At 42.0% G+C, this 23,296-nt stretch overlaps 1 long non-coding RNA gene across 1 annotated transcript in view; it reads left to right on the forward strand.

The window, feature by feature from the left end:
* LOC123349238 overlaps nucleotides 1-23,296 on the forward strand; it is an 89,631-nt gene that overhangs the window by 18,671 nt on the left and 47,664 nt on the right. The window contains exon 2 of the long non-coding RNA XR_006573431.1: nucleotides 1,325-1,663. This is a non-coding gene — a long non-coding RNA (uncharacterized LOC123349238). The remainder of the gene's footprint in view (nucleotides 1-1,324; nucleotides 1,664-23,296) is intronic.

Here is a 23,296-nt window from a genome sequence, read left to right on the forward strand (position 1 = left end):
ATTCCCCCCTGCCTCTCCATTAGTCAACTCTTTTCCAAGCTGAAAAGCCCCAGTCTTATTAATCTCTCCTCATATGGAAGTTGTTCCATACCTCTAATCATTTTTTGTTGTCCTTTTCTGAACTCTTTCCAATTCCAATGTATCTTTTTTTGAGATGGGGCAACGACATCTGCACGCAGTATTCAAGATGTGGGCATACCATGAATTTATATAGAGGCAATATATTTTTTTATCCCTTTCTTAATGATTCCCAACATTGTGTTCACTTTTTTCACTGCTGCTACACATTGAGTGGATGTTTTCAGAGAATTACCCACAATGACTCCAAGATCTCTTTCTTGAGTGGTAACAGCTAATTTAGCCCCCATCATTTTATATGTATAGTTGGGATTATGTTTTTCCAATGTGCATTACTTTGCATTTATCAACATTAAATTTCATCTGCCATTTTGTTGCCCAGTCACCCAGTTTTGAGAGAGCCTTTTGTAGCTCTTCACAGTCTGCCTGGGACTTAACTATCTTGAGTAGTTTGTATCATCTGCAAATTTTGCCACCTCACTGTTTACCCCTTTTTCCAGGTCACTTATGAATATGTTGAATAGGACTGGTCCCATTACAGACCCCTGGGGGACACCACTATTTACCTCTCTCCATTCTCAAAACTGACCATTTATACCTACCCTTTGTTTCCTTTCTTTTAACCAGTTACCAATCCACGAGAGGCCCTTCCCTCTTATCCCATGACAGCTTACTTTGCTTAATAGCCTTTGGTGAGGGATCTTGTCAAAGGTTTTCTGAAAATTTAAGTACACTGGATCTGCCTTGTCCACATGCTTGTTGACCCCCCTCTAAGAATTCTAGTAGATTGGGGAGGCATGATTTCCCTTTACATGTTGACTCTTCCCCCAACAAATTATGTTCATTTATATAGTTTCAACCAGTTTGCCCAGTACTGAAGTCAGGCTTACCAGCCTGTAATTGCCGAGATCACCTCTGGAGCCCTTTTTAAAAATTGGCATCACGTTGGCTATCTTCCAGTCATTTGGTATTGGAGCTGATTTAAATGATAGGTTACAAACTACAGTTAGTAGTTCTGCAATTTCATATTTGAGTTCCTTCAGAACTCTTGGGTGAATACCATCTGATCCTGGTGACTTATTAGTGCTTAGTTTATCAATGTGTTCCAAAACCTCCTCTAATGACATCCAGAATGTCATTCTCATATAATAATAATAATAAATATTATATATGAATGATGTTTGCTTTTTTTGCAACAGTGTTACACTGACTCATATTTAGCTTATGATCCACTCTGACCCTGTAGGGAGGCGGTGTGGTTCTCCAATGCCTCGGAGAGGGACAAGCTCTGCCGGACACCAGAATGGGTGGAGCCAGAGCACTCCAAGCCCACCCCCCAGAGAGTGAGAGGCTGGACAGGAAGTATAAGAGCTCAACCCCAGAGCTCACTCGAGAGGCAGCTGCTGGAGAGGCCAGACACCTCCAGCCCAGCTCCCGCGTGGAAGACTCTAGCAGGCAGCGGTGGACCTGGAGACTGCTCTGACCAGCCAATACTCGACACGGACCCGCGTGTGGGAGAGTCGCTGAGCCTACCCCAAGGATCCAGTGGTGATCGGCCCCCCCTGAGGACACCACCTTGACCCAGGTACCTCTAGTTGGGAAGTAGCCCGGGGGAAGCTGACCTGAGTCTGGCTGCAACACAGATGGAACCCATGTCAGTGTGTTGTGGCCAGGATCCCCACTGACACAGCAGCGGGCCTTCTGCTGCTGCTAGAGCCCCGGGCTGGGATGCAGTGGAGTAGGAGGGCCTGCGTCCCCCTTTTTTTCCCCCCCCCCACCCAACATGTGGATGGCAGTCTCCCCTCTCCCAGGCTGCTTGGAGCCTGAAGCCTGGGTGCGCTATTTACCTGTGTTTGCTCAGCCCTGCCTGAGGGCCTGTGCCTTGGACTCTTTACTTCCCTGCCCTGACCCAGGGCCTGGGCTAGTTATCTGTTAATTGTTACCTGCGTGTGCTCAGCCCCCTGCCAGACAGCTTGAGCCAGGACTCCTGATTCCCCAAGGGGCCGTGCAAGGACTAAGGGAGGCAGTGTGGTTCCCCATTGCCCCGGAGAGGGATGAACCCTCTCTGTAGACCCCCAGATCCCTTTCCGCAGTACTCCGTCCGAGGCAGTCATTTCCCATTTTGCATGCATACAACTGATTTTGCACTTGTCCTCATTGAATTTCATCCTATTTACTTCAACCATTACTCCAGTTTGTCCAGATCATTTTTAATTTTAGTATTATCTTTATAACTTTATAAGTGTACTCTCTATGCCGTTATCTACATCATTGATGAAGATATTTGACAGAACTGGACCCAGAACTGATCCCTGCAGCACCCCACTTGTTATGCCCTTCCAGCATGACTGTGAACCACTGATAACTACTCTCTGGGAATGGTTTTCCAACCAGTTATGCACCCACCTCATAGTAGCTCCATCTAGATTGGATTTCCCTAGTTTGTTTATTAGAAGGTCTTGTGCAAAATGATATACAAGTTTATAATTTAGGGCCACAGTCTCATATCCTTACTTACATTGAGCAGTGTCCCACCCTACAAATGGTTCCAGAATTTTTATAGATATCAATGTTGAGATATTTGCAGCTGATTTAAAACCATTCTAATTCAAAAACAGCTGGTTACCACAGTGAGCTCTAAAATGGCTGTATGAGGAAAGGGGTGGGGAGAAACACAGCTGATGATAATACAAGTAACTACTTAGTGTCCTTACGATAAAACATTATTTTCGGGACTTCCTGCTTGTTTCTAGTCAGTTTTCATTTTAACAAAATAACTTCCAACCAGATCAGGTCCAGTGGGATGTTTAAACTCTTTAGTATTATAAAGGTCAGACTTGCAGGATCTTGCAGGTTAACTCTCATATGCTTTTAAACAAGAGGGTTGCTGCTGTGAGGTTCTTTTGTCGGTGGAGGCTAGAGATTTTTAATGAGCCATAATAGAAAGATGAATATGTATGTATCCTCAAGATATGGAAGAACTTCTTGTCATTCTTTGCCTACTCTTTCTGTTTTATAAGAAGAGGAAAAGGGTAGATTACAGCACTGCTGGAGGTTCTTTCACCACCAGAGTATTCCATGAAACTAGTGTATTTTACAATCCCCATTTCTATTACCAAAATGTGTTAGCTAATGCTCAGCAACTATACTGGCTAAAAAGGAGAAAACTAAGCACTTCTCTGAAGTGAGATTGGTGGGTGTGTGTTTTTTAAGCCACCATGGACAGCTGTCAGCGTAGCTGCACCAGTACAAATCCCTAGCCTAGCCTGGCAAAACTGGTCATGATTTGCACCGGCGGATGTTACCGTTTGCATGAAACTGGGGTACATCACCTAATGCATCTATTTTTGTTTGTGTTCATTTAGTGTCATCTCTGAGGCTGAAACCCAGGAGAATGAATGTTGGTTTAAAAGAAAAAAAATCTCAGTACCTAACCCCAGATGGTGTAGTTACATGTAGTTGAGTTGACTTCTATGGGACTTGGAAAAGTAACACACAATAAATAGTGAAAACCTACAACCTTTTATATGACGGGAACAACATAGTTAAGTTCTTAACAGTTCAGATATTTTTGTAAATTGTGCTGTTTCTTAGTACTTCTACACTACCAGGTAAAAAAATGTAACTATGATCTCCCTGGGGGACAAACTCTGCACTCCTTACTCAGATGAGTCACTTTTTGGGACCATCGTTATAAAGAGGTGTTCCTAAATGCTAAAGAGGAACCTCTAAATGCTTACATGGCAACTTACATTCAAAATTAGCAGTATGTGTAAGTAACGTGAAGCTACATGTTTGCAGATGCAATGTGACTTTTATAAATGAGTGCCGATGAGATGTATTGAACATATACAATAACCTGGTGTCTATTGACGTGTAGAGAAGTGGTTCTCAACCAGGGGTAGGGATACCACTGGGGGTACATAGAGGTCTTCTAGGGGGTACGTCAACGCATCTAGATATTTGCTTAGTTTCGCATCAGGCTACGTAAAAAGCACTAGCAAAGTCAGTACAAACTCAAATTTCATACAGACAATGACTTGTTTATACTGCTCTATATACTATTCAGTGTTTCTCAAGCTGGAGTCATGGGATGGGTTTAAGGGGGTTGCACATGCAGGGCTAACATTAGGCGGTGGCAAGCAGGGCAATTGCTTGGGGCACCACACCACAGGAAGCCAAAACCCAAGCCCTGCCACCTGGGGCTGAAATCAGACTCTTGAGAGGGGTATAGTAGTTTGGAAAGATTGAGAACCACTGGTGTAGAGTATGCAGGCACGCACACATAATGTGCATATAATATATACATGTGTACACAAAATGAGTGAGTCATGATGGATATAACTGATTCCAGTGGAGGAAAACTCAGTATAGGTCCTGGTAGCTCAATCAGGAAGTGGCTTTGGTTTAGTTAATCTGGCAGAGTTACTATCTGCAGACAATGAAGGTGGTGGTGTGCGCCACAGATGAGATGGTATGTGTCATATATGTACGTAGCAAGTTCAGTCACTGCATGAGGGCTCTGCTAGTGTTTAATTCTGCTTAGTATCTGGTCACTGTCTGGTAGAAATACCCAGGGGTACAGAGAGAGAGACCTGGAAAATACAAAATTAATACAGTGGGTGGGTATTGAGCGAGGTACCGGGGAATGCAGCGTATATAAATGAATAGTGGTTTAAGCCCAAGTAGGTTTCTGTATGTGTTGCTATTCCTGGTACAGTGCCCCAGTGTTGCATCTTGCTGAAAGCAGCAGAGGAGCTGTTTTAATGTTTTCTTTTATTGGGAACCCATAGGAACAACAGCTTCTCTGTTTACTAACAAATGCCATTCTGCTCTCTGCGTTTCCCCAGCCCATTTAAATTGCTAGTCAGACTCTGGTGTCCATTCTACAGTGTGCAGGCCTAGACAATACTTGCATAAACTCTCTGGTGGCTTCATTATTTTTCACCCAGCACGAATAAATTTTAGCAATTTGGTTCTTTTACAACTTCCAAATTCTTGTCAGAATTAAAAAAATATATATTTAAATGTACAAATCCCATAAAATCCAGTTAATGTTTTTTTCTGCTAATAACACAATATGGGTTCAGATTCTGATTTATTTTACAACTGTGTAAATCTGGAATAACTGCGCTGACTGCAAACTTAATTGATTTTTTTCCCCCCACTCATTGATAAAAATGTTAAATAGGGAGGGTCGAGAACCAATCACTGTGGGACCCCACTAGAAACATTCCCGTTCAGTGATGATTCCCTGTTAGGTCTCAGTGTAACTAATCAGTTAGCCAGCTTTTAATCCATTTAATTTGGGCTATGTTAATTTTATATCATTGTAGTTTTTAAATCAAAAGGTCAGTGCGGTACCAACTCAAATGCTTTAAGATAAGTGTAAGTATATTGCCTCAATTCCTTTATCAATCAAACTTGTAATATCATAAAAAAGATATCAAGTTAGTTTGACAATCTATTTTCCATAAACCCATGTTGATTGGCATTAACTCTCTTACTCTCCTTTAATTCTTCATTAATCAAGTCTCATATCAGCCACTCCATTATCCTGCCTGGGGCTGATGTTAGATACAGGGTTACATCTACACTGCATTTAAAAAACCTGGCCCAGGTCAGCTCACTTGAGCTTGTGGGGTTTGTGTTGCTGGACTAATAGTAACAGTGTAGATGTAGCCCAGGCTCTGAAAGCCTGTGAGTTGGGATGGATGGGTCTCAGAGCCCAGGCCCTAGCCTGAACTTCTACCCTGCTATTTTTATTCCTGCCAGCCTGAGTCAATTGACCTGGACTCTGAGACTCGATGTACCCTGATAGGCCAAAAATTACCTGGATTATCCCATCTATCCTTTTAAAATATTGGCACAATATTAATTTACTTCCAGTCTTCTGGAACTTGTGGATAGTCAACATTAATAGTCCAGCAAGCTCCTCAGCCAGCTGTTTGGAAACTTTTGGATGCAAGTGATGTGGACCTTCTAATTTTAACAGCTGCTGTTGAACATCTTCCTGAGATACTAGTGGAATTGTGTTCTCGTATATAAGATGACATCATCACTTCCCCCCAAATACAGAACAGAAATATTTATTAAACACTTCTCCAGCTTCTGCATTATTGATAATTCTCCCATTTCCATCTGGTAATGGACAAATACCATGGTTAGTATTCTTTTTTCTTTCTAATATATTTAAAAAAACCTTAGTTTTCTCCATGTGTCCATTTGCTTCCCTTATCAAATTCCTAGGTTCTGATTTATATTAATTACTATTAGTTTCCCTTTTCTTCCATTTGTTATAGTTATTTGTCCTTCTCTTCCCCTCTAAATCAGGTCAGTTTTGTAACCAATATACCACCTTCCTTGCTTGTGGCTTTTTGGGCATCTAGTAAAATGTTCTTAATTTCTAATGATCATTCATATATTTCTGATTAAATTCTTTCTCCTCGATGATTTGGCTCATTGTTTTCAACTTTGTGAAATTAGCCCTTTTAAATTGCCAAGTGTGTATATATATTACTGGTCTCAACTTTATTCTGTTTATACATTTATAAATATGATCAAGTCATGATCACTTGTATCTAAGGTACTATTAGGTTTTTTGGGGGGGGGCTGGGACCACACCACCCTCCCCTTACACAAGGTTGAAGGTGCCATTTCTTTACTGTACCAGACATTAGGCGCCCTAGTCCCATTCCATAGCCGGTTTAAGGATGCTTTCCTCTAACTCCACTTCAATTCTCGTTTATCAGGAAGCGGGACTCCTTGTGGTATGAATACCTGTACTGGACATCTGCCACCAGGAGGCAGCAGCAAATGGCTGCCTTCTCCTACTCCCCCCCGCCCCCCCATCAATCCCAACCTGGATTCCCAGATGGCTAACAGTTCTCTCCCTAATAGCCAAAAATATAGCCCTTCCTTGGGTAACCCATAACCCATCGTCTCTGAATAACTCTGCTTCCAAATGTGTTTTTAGAGGTAACTATTGACCCTCCTCATTCATGTACAGATTTAGCCACTTGATGATGATTTACCCATCTTCTGGCCTTGTCAGCCCACGGAGGCCTGATGGCTCCCTGCTATACCCTCCACTGCAGTATTTCAGACCTGTTTACAGTCACAGGAAAAGGACCTGCATCTATCCTAAATCTCTTTGCCCTAATGATTAAGTCAACCCTCTTACAAAACCCCAAATAGCTTTCACCCAGCGGTACAATAATCCTGTCCAGTGACTGCTACTTTGCTTCCAAAGAATACAAGGGAGGTATCAGCCTGTCCCCAGGCATGTCCCTCTTGTTATGCCAGCTCAGAATCCTCTCACTGTCAAGGTCTAGCTGTGAACCTCCAGGGGAACAGGCTGCCTGCCTGTAGGCCTAATGCCCACAGATCCATACACCAGCTTGCCTGACCCATTCATCTGCTCATAGACCAACATCCCCTGGCCAATAAATGCAAAAGGGCATCTACTCCCCCCAGAGTGTGCCCCCCATCCATATCGACTCAGAGTTGTCTTCCCACTGAGCCCAGCAGTGAACTTGTGGAAGCGGCCATCTGCCTGTGTGCCACAGGCACATATTATGCCAGGGCATCTAGTCACCAATATATGTGGCTTGGTTGCTGGATCCTGAAGGAAGGGATAAACGAAGAGTTTAGCATGTATAAACCACTGAATTATCCTCCCCAACAGGGACTTCCAGACCCTTATGTGCATTCGATGCTGCCATTGATAGGCATAATCTGTTTGGGCTCTTATTTCAAAGTGTGCTGTGGATGTAACTAATCCAGTCTGGAATGAGCGGAATCCCACCGCAACAAAATATGCGCAGTCTGCTGTTGCCATGAACTGAATTTGGGGAGAACCCTTTATGGAGGAGCCTTTCCTCCTCCTCCTCCTCCTCTACCAGACAAAGCTTACATCTTGAGATTGTGGGGATTGCATTGTGCTGGTCCTCCACAAAGAAGTGAACTTCACCCAGGCATAGCTAAGAAGAATAATGATCTTGAGTCAGGTTGTGTAGTGAGGTGGTCTGGTTCCCGGCCACACCTGAGAGGGAGGAGCCAGAACAGCCGCCACAGTGGGCGGAGCCATTGCCGCCTGGCCCCGCCCCCTGGAAGTCAAGGGGCGGGACAGGAAGTATAAAAGCCCCGGCCCAGCGCTCAGTTGCAGCCCGGCGGCCGGAGAGGACAGACGCTCCTGACCGAGCTCCTGCTGGACCGAGCCTTCCCCGAGCACGGTACCCCGAGGAGGACTGGCCGAGCCTTCCCCGAGCACGGTACCCCGAGGAGGACTGGCCGAGCCTTCCCTGGGCCCGGTATCCCGAGGAGCGACCCGAGCGTAACCCCGACCCGTGTCCTGAGGAGCAGCCCGAGCTAGCCGACACTCAGCATGACAAGGAGCCCATGGTGTGGGACCCAGCGCCGGACACCTGTACTGAGCAGGTACCCATGGAGGGGGAAATGGAAAGTAGCCGGGGGTAGCTGACCCCAGTCTGGTTACAGCAGACGTTGAGCCGATGTCGGTGTGTTGCGGTCAGGACCCCACCGACCCAGCAGCAGACTAACTGCTGCTGTTAGGGCCCCGGGTGGCAGTCTCCCCCTCACCCCAGCGCTCAGACGGAGAAGTCTGGGCTTACCGACTGGTTGCTCAGCTCCTGCCAAGGACCTGAGCCCTGAACTGTTGCTGCTGCTCAGCCCTGCCTGAGGGTCTGAGCCTAGAACTGCTGTTCTGCTGCCCCACCCTGATTGAGGGCCTGGGCCTACATTACTGACTCTGTGTGCTCAGCCCCTGCCAAGGATCTGAGCCTAGAACTGCTGTTGGTTGCCCCGCCCTGACTGAGGGCTTGGGGCTTAAACCACTGACTCTGTTTGCTCAGCCCCTGCCTGAGGGTCTGAGCTAGAACTGCTGTTTGCTGCCCCACCCTGACTGAGGGCCTGGGGCTTAAACCACTGACTCTGTGTGCTCAGCCCCTGCCTGAGGGTCTGAGCCCATGGACCTTCGGAGACTGACTTGCGGATTTAGGCCGTGTAGTGACGCGGCCTGGCTCCCGGCCGCACCTGAGACGGCCGAGCCCCCACACTGGACGCTTACAGGTTGCATTTGCAAACACATTTTAGTCAATTTTGGATTCTGCACAGGGGTGGGTTAGAATTTTGACTGAGCGGCAAGATTCTTACTCTGGTTTTGCTCTTATGATAGATCTGCAATCACTGTACTGCAATATGCTAACTGGTTGTTTTTTTTTTAAAATGCAATAATCTACTTCTAAAGGGGATAAAGATAATTGGTTAATACAGAATGGAGGTCTTATGGTTATGCTATGGATGCAAAAGAGTATCTTTTTTTAAAAATTTTTTTATAAAGTGAGATGTCATGGGGACTCGTCTGTAGGCAGGGTTTACCCTATTTTATGTCCATTACTACAGTGTTGTCAGCATTCAGGATCTTACTGTGAGCCTAATAATATTAGGTGCCTTTCTTAAAGCCCTTGTTTCTAGAGCTGAGTTATTACAGAAAAATCATCTTTCATATTAAAAATAGTTTCTAGCCTTCATGGTTATGCCTAGCTCAAAAATGTGAACCCTAAAGGATCAAAGCCTAGAAAGAGAATAAAATCTCCTAAAATGCATTCTTTTAATTTTTTTTTTTAGGGGGGAGAGGTGCTGACAGACTTTTGATTGATTTGTGATTAGCACTACTGGATAGAACCTCTCTACTTATGCTCTAGATTAGCTCTGAGTAGCATCTTTGTCAATTTGCCCTTTTGACTTTTGGATATCCCCAGTCTGTAGCCACCAAAGAAGATGTGAAAGAACAGCATGGGATGAATATTCACTATAAGTATGGAATATAAAATCAAGGTGTTAGATAGAAATGGAGCCCAAGGACTGACTGTAAATCAAATTAATTTGGCACCTCTTCATTCACATGAAATGTCTCCAAAAGGAAATCACATAAAAACCTGAAAGGGGGAAATGCCTCTCTCTAGCTGGTCCACAAATTATGAAGGGATTAGCTTCTCTACATAATAGCAAAGGCAAGAGCAGTCTGTAGAAAATGATGAATCCCATGCAATCAATTCACTGTAAATGCAAGAACAGGAGCCTGCATGAGGATTAGAAAGGTTATAGAAGAGAAACTTCTGAATCAGGGAAGGGTAGGGGTAGGGGGAGAGAGAGAGCGCGCAAGCGCATCTTGGAAAGACGAACAGTAATAACCAGAACCTACTGAAAGAAATTCTAGTAACCCTGGAAGACCAAAAAAAAAAAAAAAAAAGAGAACATAATAATACATTAGCTAATGTTTTCAAAGGACTTTTAATTACCGGTGTTCCTTCCAAATTCTGTAGGCTAGATAAATATTCTCCCATTTTGTAAATGGGGAATTTTAGGCAGAGCACCATGTGACTTGCTAAAGACTTCAATCAGGAGAAGAATGAGAACTTAGAGGGTTCCTGAATACAGCTGAGCAAATATAGAGTAGGTTTATTTTGGCTTGATGGCCACTGAAAAGAAAATCAAAATAAACTAAAAAACAGTGTTATTTTGGGTTAAAAGGAAATGTTTCATTTGACCTGAAATGGTATGTGTGTTTGTTTTTTTTTAAATCTCTTCACTTTTTGGGCATTACTCTTGGATTTTTTTTTAAACATAGCTGAATTTTTGGAACAAAGTCAAAATATTTTGCCTTTTCAATGTTGAAACCAAATATTTTTGACTTTTCAATATCTTTTGACCAAAACTATTTGCCAAATTTGATCCAAATTTCTAAATAGTTTGGTTGACCTGACACACTGTTTCTGAGAATAAATGTGTCCAAAACATTTTTGATCAGCTCTATTCCTTATGTCCAGTTCTATGTTAAGGGAACTAGACCCCACTTCATAACATAGGTGTCTTGAATCTTCCAATAGAAAGAATTCTGCTCAATATGATACATCCAACTATAGCTTTATATTAGGTACAGTAACTCCTCACGTTACGTTGTTACGTTGCTGATCAGTTAGGGAACATGCTTATTTAAAGTTGTGCAATGCTCCATTCTTATGTTGTTTTGGCTGCCTGCTTTCTCCACAGCTGGCAGCCTCCCTTCACCTCCCCCCCTCGCCTCCTCAGCAGCTCCCGCCTGCTGGCAGATCCCGTGAATCAGTGCCTTCTCCCTCCTCCCTCCGCCTCCTGCCTGCGGCAATCAGCTGGCTTGCGGCATTTTGGAGGGGGGGGTGGAGCGAGGACTCGGTGCACAGACTCCCCCTCCCTCGCAAGCCAGCTGATTGCCCCGGGCAGAAGGGAGGGGCAAGGAGTGAGGACTCGGCATGCCTCCTCACTCCCTCCCTTGCCTCCCAAACACGGCTATCAGCTGGTCTTCAGTGTTTAGAAAGGAGGGGAGGAGGAGCCAGGACGCTGCGTGCAAAGTAAAGGGGGAGGAGGTTGGTGGGGGGAAAAGAGGCGGGTCAAGGGTGAGGGTTTGGGGGAAGGGGTGGAGTGGGCAGGATGAGGGTTGAGCCCCCTGCCCCTGGTGCTTGCAGAGTAGGGGAAGCTGCCCTGGAACCTAACCCCTCCCCCCATTTACATTAATTCTTATGGGGGAAATTGGATTCGCTTAACATCATTTCACTTAAGGTCGCATTTTTCAGGAACATAACTACAATGTTAAGTGAGGAGTTACTGTAATTAGACTTCCAGGTCTGTTACACTGTGGTTGTGTGGCACAAGTGGCCTTTTATTTCTCAGAAGAAGTCTTAATGTGTTTAAAAAAGAGTTCAAAGCTATAACTGCAATTGCACAATAAGACCTGTAAAAAGAGAGGTGCTTTGACCTGTGCTTAGTGCCTGGAAACTACTTTTATAGGTCCTGGCCACCCAGCCTTCCCCAGCTTTCTAAGTTTGTTCCCATCTTCCAAAATATGCATGTGTCTGTTTTATTTTCTGTTGACTTTCCTCCCCTGCCTACCATAGAAGTCTACTAAAACAACATTCCTCCTGAGCCTTCTCAGGCCTGCAGGGGGATGTTCCAGTAGTGGAGAAAAGAATAATAAATAAAAACAGGATAAGAATAAGCCAACATCTGTTTTTCGTGCATTACAATTGGAGACTGCAGTTATTCATTTAGACCACCATATGATGCTGTAAATAGGGAGCATTCCCAAATCCCAGCCTCATTCATATTTTTCAAGATGGTGCTTTCTAGCGGAAAGCAACAACTGCCGGCTGTGCCTCAGGACAAAAACGGGATGCAGAAGATTGTAGGTGACTACATTTAAGGGACTATTTCCCTTAAGTAAAAAACATTAAGGTTATTGTTTCTATAGTGGATTATAGAGGATTCTGCAGCTGTTCTTTTTTTCTTTCTCGGGTTTCTGTGTATGAGACTTTAGGGAAGGAGGGGGGTTCTGATTTAACTGCATCTGTGGATCCTTCTCTTTTAAGCTGTCTTCTCGGTAGTGGATTGGTTCATCTCCTTCTTATTCTATCCTTCCTCTGTTCTGTACTATTCAAGAGGAACTTTTTCTCCTCCTTGTGTGTCTAATTCATGTTTGAAAATTATAGTTCTGCTGGCCCAGGCTTGATGTATCATTGTGGTAACACACTATAAAAGCAGATGTGGTAGCAGTAATACTAATGCATCAGACCCATACAATTCCATAGAATGAGGTCTACCAATACTTAGCTGTGACACTCTGAGTATGTTTCACAGACCTGAAGAAGAGCTCTGTGTAAAGCTTGTCTCTCTCACCAAAAGAGTTTTACTGGTTGGTCCAGTAAAAGATTACCTCACCCACTTTTATTTTTCTAATATCCTGGGACCAACACAGCTACAACATCATTGTCTGCTAAGCTGTCCTTATTGAATATGTTTTTGTCACCTAATTACTTTCTTTCCAGTTCATCTCATTAAATTACACGAGAATCAGTAGTGGCAGTGAAAAGTCTATTATTACTACACCAAAATCATGGGGAAGACTGAAATGGGATGCTGGCACAGAACACTTTTACACTGGTGCACCTTGGTCCCTCCTATTCTCTGCCTGTGGCACATACGTCTTGTCTCCTGTGGGTCTCATTTGCTTTCGTCTTACTTCCTCTGTGGGTTAGGTGGTGGTGACGGCCTGTGATATATAGGAGGTCAGACTAGGTTATCTAGTGGTCCCTTCTGTCCTTAAATTCTGACAATATATTTTGTCTTAACTATACATCTTTTCATTTAAAAAGAACTTACAGGTGCTCCTACTGCAAGATAAGTTATCTAATTGTGTGTGGTGTTACCTTTTCCAAATTCCACACTGGGTGCTGCTGATGGTGGGTTGTCTTATTCTTGTGATTTTTGAAGGAGGTGTGATGTTTGTGGGCTGGTTTTTTGACCCCAAAGCATAATAATTGGAAATTCCAAAAGAACCAGTAGAGAGGAGAACGTTGAAACCCTCATCGGACAAAACTAACATTTCCTTTTTTAAATGTTGTGGCTAATGGATGTTCTTTAGCTTTGTTTAACAGAAATAATGTTCTTAGTGTTTTGAATTTAAATATGAAAATGGAAAATACAATTAGTGCAGCTCTTGCATATCAAATTTGATATTACATTCTTACATTATTGTGGGTTGCCCTCTATATTCAATGTGCTCCACATCTTTAAACTGATAACATTTATAGCCATAATTACATATTGCCACTGGGATTCTGATGATTTTGGCAGCTAGGTAGGAGACAGGGATTTTGGCATCCAGGATAACCTGGGAAAATTGTTGGCTACTTGTGGGATAAGCACATGAGCTGGATTTTTCTGTTCAAAGGATCATCAATGAAATAGTTTTAGAACAATTTAAATGTCAATATTATTGTTAGGTTTCAAAGTTAATGTCTACTGAGATGAATGGGAGCTATTCAGACTTCTTAGAGCTATTGTTTCAGGCTGTATGCATACTCTGGAAGACAACTTTGAATTGGTTAACACTCTGTGCATGTGTTCTTTAACATTTATAATATTGTAGCCTTCTTAGCATATACACAATACGCCTCTGGTGGCACGTGACTGAATTTGGTCTGCTGGTTGGATCATTAGCTTCCTCCGGGGACTAAGGAGTGGAATGTAAAAGCTGATCTATGCCTCCTAATGTTGTAGTGCTAGGTGGTCTCAACAAAGCTGGGGCTAGGCAGGATACCAATACTATGCTTCTAAAAGCATTTAAATTTTGTTTCACATTTACTGGGTCTAGAAACGTATTTTTTTTTAAAGGGTCACATTTTGGTCAAAATTGTGTGACAAGGGTGAATTCTGTGGCTGTGGAATACTCAGGACCCTTGCTATGGTGTAAGCTAGACTTGGACAATAGCTTTAGCCATTATGGCACCATACTGTTTTGAATAATGGTCAGATTCCTTAAGATATTTTAGATAAAGGAGGTTGTTTTAAAGAGGATGTCATACTGGTCCATTGAAGCATGGTGGCCTTCCCCCAAAAGAGATAAGAGGGGGAAAATTATAAATGCATTTAAACAGACATCTTCCCTATTATCTTCCACTTTTTTCAATAGCCTTTCAGGCCAGCAGGCCTGATTCAAAGTCTGCTGAGATAGATCTTAACAGTACTTGGTGCATTGGCGGAGGTTGCAGAGGAGCCATTTGTACCTCCCAGTCTTAGGATTGGTTTTGCTTTAGCCTGGCCCCTGGAGTAGTTCACAGTAGCCCCAGGAATGTTGTAAACTGCCTTGGCTAACAATGACCCTAAAGAATTATTTGGCGCAATCCTCTGGGCTTGGGAGTTGGGGCCAACTATGCCTGCTCACTCCATGACATGTAGAAACTATTTTTCTAGGAGAAACTACACCCAGCAGGGGCCTGGTGCAAGGTAGATTTAGTGGCAACAAGGCTCTCTCCCTTTAAGTGTAAATTGCAAACAATGGAAGTCCTTCAGGAAAGGTGAAGGAAAAATGTTGTTTAGATAGCTTGAGTATATATGGCCTTTGCTTTTTTTAAGCAAGGCCTTATCCTGCCTGAACTGACTCCATGTTGAAGGCTGATTTGCCCAATGTGTGGTTGAATAGTACCGAGTAACCAGGATGCCCCTCAAGCTTTCACTATTCTTCTGAAATGTCGAATACTGACTCTGAGACACAACTGAGGTAAAATTAGCTATGTTTTAAATTTGAGACAGCTCTGGGCACTGACATGGGAAGCTGAGGCAACCGTACTTGTGGTGGGCGTGTGGTTGAATTCAGAAAGCTGTCGCTAATTATAGTGCAGTAAATTCCATCAACTATTGCTGAAAAATACTTTAGTTGTGAGTCTGTATAATGTCCCTGTGCTTTGGCAATTTGAGCTAAGCTACTACAGTGATTGGCGGCACAAAACTCCAAGGCAGAGAGAGTGTGAGAGAGAGAAATCTGTGTGCTTGTTTTGTAAATCAGTTGTTCAGTGTTCTCTAAACTTTCTACATGTACATGTGGATACCACTTAAACATGTCCTATCAAAAAGTTCACTGTGAGCTGAATTGGGCTATTACACTAGCCAACTGACATTATCTGTCCTGTGTTTTCAGAATGGGCTGACTGCCTGAGCACTTGAAACATTTGCCCAAGATTGACCAGTACCTTGTTTTGTATTAAACATTTTTTTTCTATTGGTCATATTCATTTGGTTAATAATCATCCTACTTGCCTAAACTGTGTGTATCTGTGGCTAGATTTACTTGTGATAACAATAGGATTCAGAGGGAGATAATCCTACTGTGATATCTCTAGACATTTTGTGTGTTGATATTGGATAATTCTTTAGCAAATGTTACCTTAGATGTGTACCCTTTAACCACTAGAAGGCACTCTGGTATAGAACTTCCTCTGGTTTTACAGATTACAAAACCAGCATCTAAACAAGAGTGGTGGTGGAAAATCAAATAAACAAAACATGCCTGGCTTTAAACAGACTCTTTGCAAAGATAACCATGTTCACTTATGTGAAACCATAGCCTCATTATTAGTTCTTAATATAACTTTTATTTATAAGGCGCTCCAGACCTGAAACCTTATGCATGCATATAGTATGCATGCACCACACAAAAATGTTCATTATTTTATTTAAGATTTATATTGCAGAAGTGCCTAGTGGCCACAGCCAGGTTGGGCCCCATTTTCCTATGTGCTATACAGACCTATACGAAACAATAGGCCCTGCCCCAAAGCATTTACAAGTGGGATTTTTCACTGGCCTAACTCTGCTTCCATTACTGACTCTTACAGTTGATTTCAGTGGTAGCACAGTTACCCTAACAGTGAGCACTTGTGAAAAACCCACCTGAAATGCATAAAGTACACTAATGCAATGTTATGACTCACATTGAATATAAAAATAAAATATCAGAAATGTGAAAGTGCAGGTTTCTACAGCAACACTAATTATACTAGGTTTCAGAGTAGCAGCCGTGTTAGTCTGTATCTGCAAAAAGAACAGGAGTACTTGTGGCACCTTAGAGACTAACAAATTTATTTCAGCATGAGCTTTCGTGAGCTACAGCTCACTTCTTCAGATGCATAGAATGGAACACACAGACAGGAGATATTTATACATACAGAGAACATGAAAAGGTGGAAGTATGCATACCAACAGGAAGAGTCTAATCAATTGAGATGAGCTATCATCAGCAGGAGAAAAAAAACTTTTGAAGTGATAATTAAGATGACCCATAGAAGGTGTGAGGAGAACTTAACATAGGGAAATAGATTCAATTAGTGTAATGACCCAACCATTCCCAGTCTCTGTTTAAGCCTGAGTTAATTGTATCTAATTTGCATATTAATTCAAGTTCAGCAGCTTCTCATTGGAGTCTGTTTTTTGAAGCTTTTTTGTTGCAAAATTGCCACCTTCAAGTCTGTCACTGAGTGGTTAGAGAGGTTGAAGTGTTCTCCCACTGGTTTTTGAATGTTATGATTCCTGATGTCAGGTTTGTGTCCATGTATTCTTTTGCGTAGAGACTGTCCGGTTTGGCCAATTTACATTGCAGAGGGGCATTGCTGGCACATGATGGCATATATCACGTTGGTAGATGTGCAGGTGAACGAGCCCCTGATGGTGTGGCTGATGTGATTGGGTCCTATGATGGTGTCACTTGAATAGATATGTGGACAAAGTTGGCATCGGGCTTTGTTGCAAGGATAGGTTCCTGGGTTAGTGTTTTTGTCGTATGGTGTGTGGTTGCTGGTGAGTATTTGCTTCAGGTTGGGGGGCTGTCTGTCAACCTTAGCCTAGACCAGTCCACACAAGCGGTTTATTTCCTAGACACTACTGTGCTAATAAGCAATGGTCACACAAACTTATGCTCAAATAAATTTGTTAGTCTCTAAGGTGCCACAAGTCCTCCTGTTTTGTTTATACCAGCTGAAGATCTGTCCCCTTATGTGCCCACACAGGAAGGTTACAAGGTAAGCTGTTAGAAATTGGATATATAGAAACTTTATATTTAGGTTTCAGAGTATCTTCTTTTCAAGTTTTATACTAATTTTATTTTGTTTCATAATTTTTTTGTTAAACTAAAAATCAACATCTTTGCTCTGGATGAACATATCCTACTGCATCCAGGGGAAAGACACATTGCTTATTTGCCTTCTTTATAGACCTAAGTGCATGAAAATAGCCTAGTGGCACACCTTCACAAAGCTATCTTTTTCTATAACTGGATTTGCAAAGACAGGTCTCTGTTTAGACATCCATTAATTAAACATAATACTAGTTTACATAATCTCTTTCCAAATGTATTATCTTCAACCAATTCGGATGCTGTCACTTTCATTTAATTCCGATGGAACACTTAGCAAGATGATATAAAGTTGAAATCAAAGCTCTCATGAAAGTGCAGGCTGGCATGGAAGGAATTGACATTTAAAATTTAAAACCTCAAGGAAAATCCTTTTTAGAAATATTTGAAGTGCAAAATATACTTAACACAACGGGCAAGTGATAAAATCCTAGAATATTTGACAAAAATATACTTCATATGGTATTATCTAGACTCACAATGGTGAAATCCTTGGCAAGCTCATTAGCCTTTTTAATTTTGATTCAGGGCTTGATCCTGCAAGGGACTGAACACTACTCCCAATCCAACAAAGCATGTACTTAGCTTTCAGCACAAGAGGAGTCCCATAGACTTGAACGTTGAGCATATGCATAGGTGCTTTGCTGGATTGGGACTCAAGGGCTCAGCGCCTTGTAGGATGGAGCCCTTTTAGAGTAGTAAGGTTGTATCTGAAGAATACTGAAGTTAGTCCTACCCTGAAATGATCAGGCAGCCTTGGTCCTTCTGCTTTCAACTGGGACATGTCCGCCTCTGGGCGTGCAAGAAATGGAGAGAGACCAAGGGGTCCCTAGATGCCAATCCTTTTGCTTCTTGAGTGCAAAGTGAGGAGGGCGACTATGGTGGTCCCTATCCAAAGGGTTGTAGGTGGGCACCATCTTCCTGCACACCAGATGACATGAAGACTCTGGCTCTGGAACAAATTCTGCATCTACTTGTATCTGTGTAGTATTAAATAATAGGTGAATAGTTGTAAGAGCTGCTTCTAAGCTCCCTTCCTTTCATCTTGGAGGTCTTCTATTCTCCTTAATCCACAGGCAGAATGTCTCTGACATGGGGACATGCCATCCCACTGGCAGCTGCAATATAGAATGAATTTCATTTCCTTTATTTAGACACACATTTGAAGGCTAAAGTAATTATTCCAAGAAGAATGTGACAGCGGCAGTGGAGAGATTGTCTGTTGATGAGACTGTTTTGATGCTTGTAAGTCTTTATTTGTCTACTGCATTAGATGCTTATGGAAAATTATGGTTCCTTTAAAACTTTGACATGAAACCAAAAGCAGAAAGGTTTCTACTGCCTGCTAGTTCTGTGCATCCTGGTTATAATTGATGTTCTGTGCAGGATGCTAACTGTCTCCAGTTCACTTTGTCATTTTGCATAAGTAGCTTGTAAAAGTAATGGGGTGTGTGCCTGGTGGAGATTCTATTAGGTTTAGTTTGCTAGGAAAAGCAACCTAGAAGTGTGAAGGAACAGAAGAAAAAAATAGCTTGTTAAAGACAGAGACATCGAACTGTTCCCACCTTTTAGAAAAAGAGAGAATTGCTGAAAGGTTCTCATTGCTTTGAATGTGAAAGCAAGCAGATAACTTTTCAGTACTGCCACCAGAACTACCAAAGTTTTTCCTATGTCAAGTTGGGTGCTTGTGGAATAAAAATGATCAGCACATTGGACACAACTCTGCAAGAGAGGCAAACATTTTACTGAGCTGTGTGCATGGGGTACCTTGATAGGGGAAAATGCAATACGGAGAGACTTTGGGGGAAATCTTGGTGTCACTCTCAGAGGTATTTGGATTTTTGAACATGCTTTTAAAAAGGAAAAAAGTTGCTTCCGACTCTCCCTCAAAATACTTTATCTGAAATTTTTGGTACCATCTCTGATAACGTCTGAAAGGTCACAGGTATGCATGTGTCTGCAGAGGCTGTTGAGCAAAGGTAAATCTGACCCCATTAAAGACCACAGGAGTTTTGCTATTGACTTCACTGGGGCTGTGATTTCACCCCAAGTCTTCCGAAATATGATGTCTGTTCAGTAGCTATCACAATATTTAGACAAGAGAGTATTTTAAAGCATCACTTTAAAGTGCCTCCTCTGGGCATTAAACATATAGTAAGTTCCCTAGTAACTTCCCTGAATGTACACTGATCATCATCTTACCAGCTGTGATCAATGTTAGTTGAAGAATATTTGTGTTCATGCTAAATGACCAGCATCTCATTGGTTAATCTGAAAGAGTTTCATGTTACATGGGAACAAAATGGATACCAGAGAGAAGGGTGGATGCTGGTGCCTGCAATATATAAAATGAAGTTAATTATTTATGAACTATTTTAAAGATGCTGGGGAATCAAGTTTGTTCTGTTTCACAAATTTGGAATGACCCCAGAGTGGATTATTGCAAATTGGACCTGGGAAGGCAGAGGGCAAGAACCCTTCCCCAGGGATACTTTGTACTTTGGGGCCTAGGCTTGTGAAGCTTATAAAACCTATGTGTTTAACATCCTACAGGGAAAATTTCATAACTTTACCCAGCACGCTGCTATATAAATTTCACCATTACAATACTGACCAGCAGGTCTGAGTGATCAAATGATGCCTCACAGGGCATATTCCTAGTTCTTCTCTTCTACCCCGCTTATCTCTCAAAACCCATAGGAAATATCACTCAATTTTTAAAAGCTGCTTTACCATATTGACCAGATTCCCATCCTCTGATCATGTCCTATGCTATTTAGAGAACTCATTTCTTATCTAAACGTATCCATTTAAAATGTAAGAATTTGAAAAGAAGCAGATCCAAGTAGCCTGTTGACCTCCTGCATGTTCTAAAACTTGCTATGTGTCCCAGTGCTTGAGCACCTATGTGATTAACTATCTGCAAAATCCCACAGTCATGCCCGCACCGAAACCCTAGCTGCTCCCAGTTCTGGGCAAGCTTTCTGTCTGCCTATGCATGCACTTTAATCTTTGGAAAGAGAAACCATACTAGGTACTCAGAAGAATATACACCACTGTGTGCACATACAAGATTTTTGAAATCTTGTACCAGATTCACTTCGGTCGACAAGTGCTACAGAACTTTAGTCAAGAGAATTAAAAAGCTATCTAGAAATGACTAAAATACTGAATAGCTGCGTGTAAGCTAGAAAGCTTCTCTCTCACCAACAGAAGATGATCCAATAAAAGATATTACCTCACTCACCTTGTCTCTAAAATATTATAGAAATTTGTAGATATTATCTATAGATTTTTTTTTTATTCTGCAGAATTTAATACTGAAATATAACCTCTGTATTAAAGTCTTCAGGATTGTTTTAAAACATCTATAGAAAAGTGTTTATAGAAAATTGGTTTATAGGACTCCAAGAGCCAGCTTTTATTTATTTATTTATTTATTTATTTATTTATATACACATATTCTCTCTCTCTCTCTCTCTCTCTCTCTCTCTCTCTCTCTCTCTCTCTCTCTCTCTCTCTCTCACTTAGACTAGATTTTTCAGTCTCATTATGCTACACTATTGTGATGCCTGGTGCTTTTGTATTTCACTTATGACTGATTGGCTCCCCCCCCCCCCGCTCAAATTTAATCTTCTCAGTCCTTCCGTTATTTGATCTTGGGTACCTTGTTTACCTTTGTCATTGTTCTTTACTTCACTGATGAACTGCACTGCTTCCTTTTGTCACTTTTGACATTTTATAATTTACAATTACCAGAACAAATAAAGATTTCATGTCCTTAGTTTCTTCATTAGCTATATTTCATTTTTTCAAGTGTAATGGATTCCAGTCAGTTTCTATAATCTACTTCATATTCCTTCAGTCTGTCACTTTAAAATCTAATACTGAGTGGCTTGAGTATGCATTCATATATATCTCAAGTGCCAAATTAGGTTCACTTATCCCTGGATGTTAAACAACTCTTATCTTATCTCCAAGACAGTTTATAGAGATGCATCTAAAATTAGCATCTCATCATGTTGGTTGCTCAACAAACTATGTAAGAGAACAACTGTTCAGTCTCCAACAATGTTAACCTTTTCTTACCTATTAAATAAATCTTATTCCAGTCCCATGTCAAGGTAACTGATATTCCTTGTATCAGTGTACTGGTTCTATTACACAGATTCTCTGGTTTGCTCAGACACATCATGATTTGTCATTTTATACATGTCCTCTATTACCCAGAATTCCTATAATCGTTTGTTTTTAACTGTTCTTCTCAACTTAAGTTGTCTCATGTGTTTCAGTCCTGTGTATATAAATTTGACTTTGAGCTACAAACCCTTTCTTTGTCTGCAATGCTGCATTTCTTCCCGGCCAACAGAGTTCTTTTCTATACTTTAATATTAGTGTAAATAGTGCTTGTGAAAGGTGTTAGATTAACAGCCCAGGAGACTTCAAGCTGCACAAATCTGACCTGGAGGTATGAGCTCTGAGAGTGAGAGAAATCTTTTTATCGTTGCGTTTCTTATGTAATCTCATATTCAGGGGCTCCAGTCCACTATGATATGCCCCTTCTACCTTGATACTTCCTTCCTTTGTTCTTAATTTTCCCCATCACAGTATAAAAGGTTGTTTTATCCTAATGCCTTCCATTACCCATGCACATACCACCATTAGCTATTTTTCGTTTGTCTGAATGCAGCAACTATTAATAAGTATGCTAAAATTTAAGACACCCTCTGACCTGGGCATCTGGATGGCTCAGCACTTGATTAATCAGATGGAGCCTTTCAGCAGTGCACATGCTTTGTTGCCTGGTGGTGTCTTTACCATTGTGGTGACTTTTCAGCATCCCTCTGCGAATTGAGTTGGTGGCCTCAGGCAAGTGTCCATGGCAGATATTTGTTGGCAGTCTCGGGGAGACGGAAGAGGACAGGCTGGGAAGAAGGAAGCCTTCCTCTCTCCCTCACTACCCAGCAAATGATCCCTCCCCATAGGAAGAATTTCTGGCCAATTCACAGAGACTGGGGAGAAGAACCCTTTGGGTAAGATGCTTTTATGAAGGTCACTTACTGCCACCCCAAGATTTTTCTCTTCACTCCTGCTCCATTCATTTGAGGGTGGAGGTAGAAGAAATGATGTAATAAGGACCACAGGAGAGAAAATGTAGTGGGGTGGCTGGTTGTAGAGAGGGAGGGTGGATAGTTGTCCACTGAATTTTCATTGCTATAGGGAGCTAATAAAAAATGTGGAGTTGCAAGAAGCAGTCATAAGACTTACTCACAGAACTGTGCTATAGATCCTGAAAAACTTCCTTCTGCAATTTGCCTGTAAAAAGGAGCCCTGCTCCTTTAAATAGCTCCGACTAAAATCTCTAAAAACCCCTCTTTTCCATCTTAAGGATAAGATGTTTCTTTGTTGCCAGATCCAATACTGCATCAGGGCTAATGTCTTGCAGAGTTATCACCCCTCTTCTCTGCAGTGCACATCAATAGGGAAATCAGGGGAAGAAAACATTTTCAATAGCAATCAATGCTTGTCAAAGAGACCAGGGAACTTTATTGATGTGACACTGATGAATGCATGCAAACTCTATAAAACCAGTACTGGCCTAGGACAATAGAAAATTGTTGTTGGTGGACTGTCTGCATGCTGGTACAGATTGTTGGGCCAGGATGGATGTCAGCATTCTAATCCCAAAGGCATCCATGT

This window comes from Mauremys mutica, chromosome 14 (assembly GCF_020497125.1).
Source record: "Mauremys mutica isolate MM-2020 ecotype Southern chromosome 14, ASM2049712v1, whole genome shotgun sequence".
NCBI classification, from domain to species: domain Eukaryota; kingdom Metazoa; phylum Chordata; order Testudines; family Geoemydidae; genus Mauremys; species Mauremys mutica.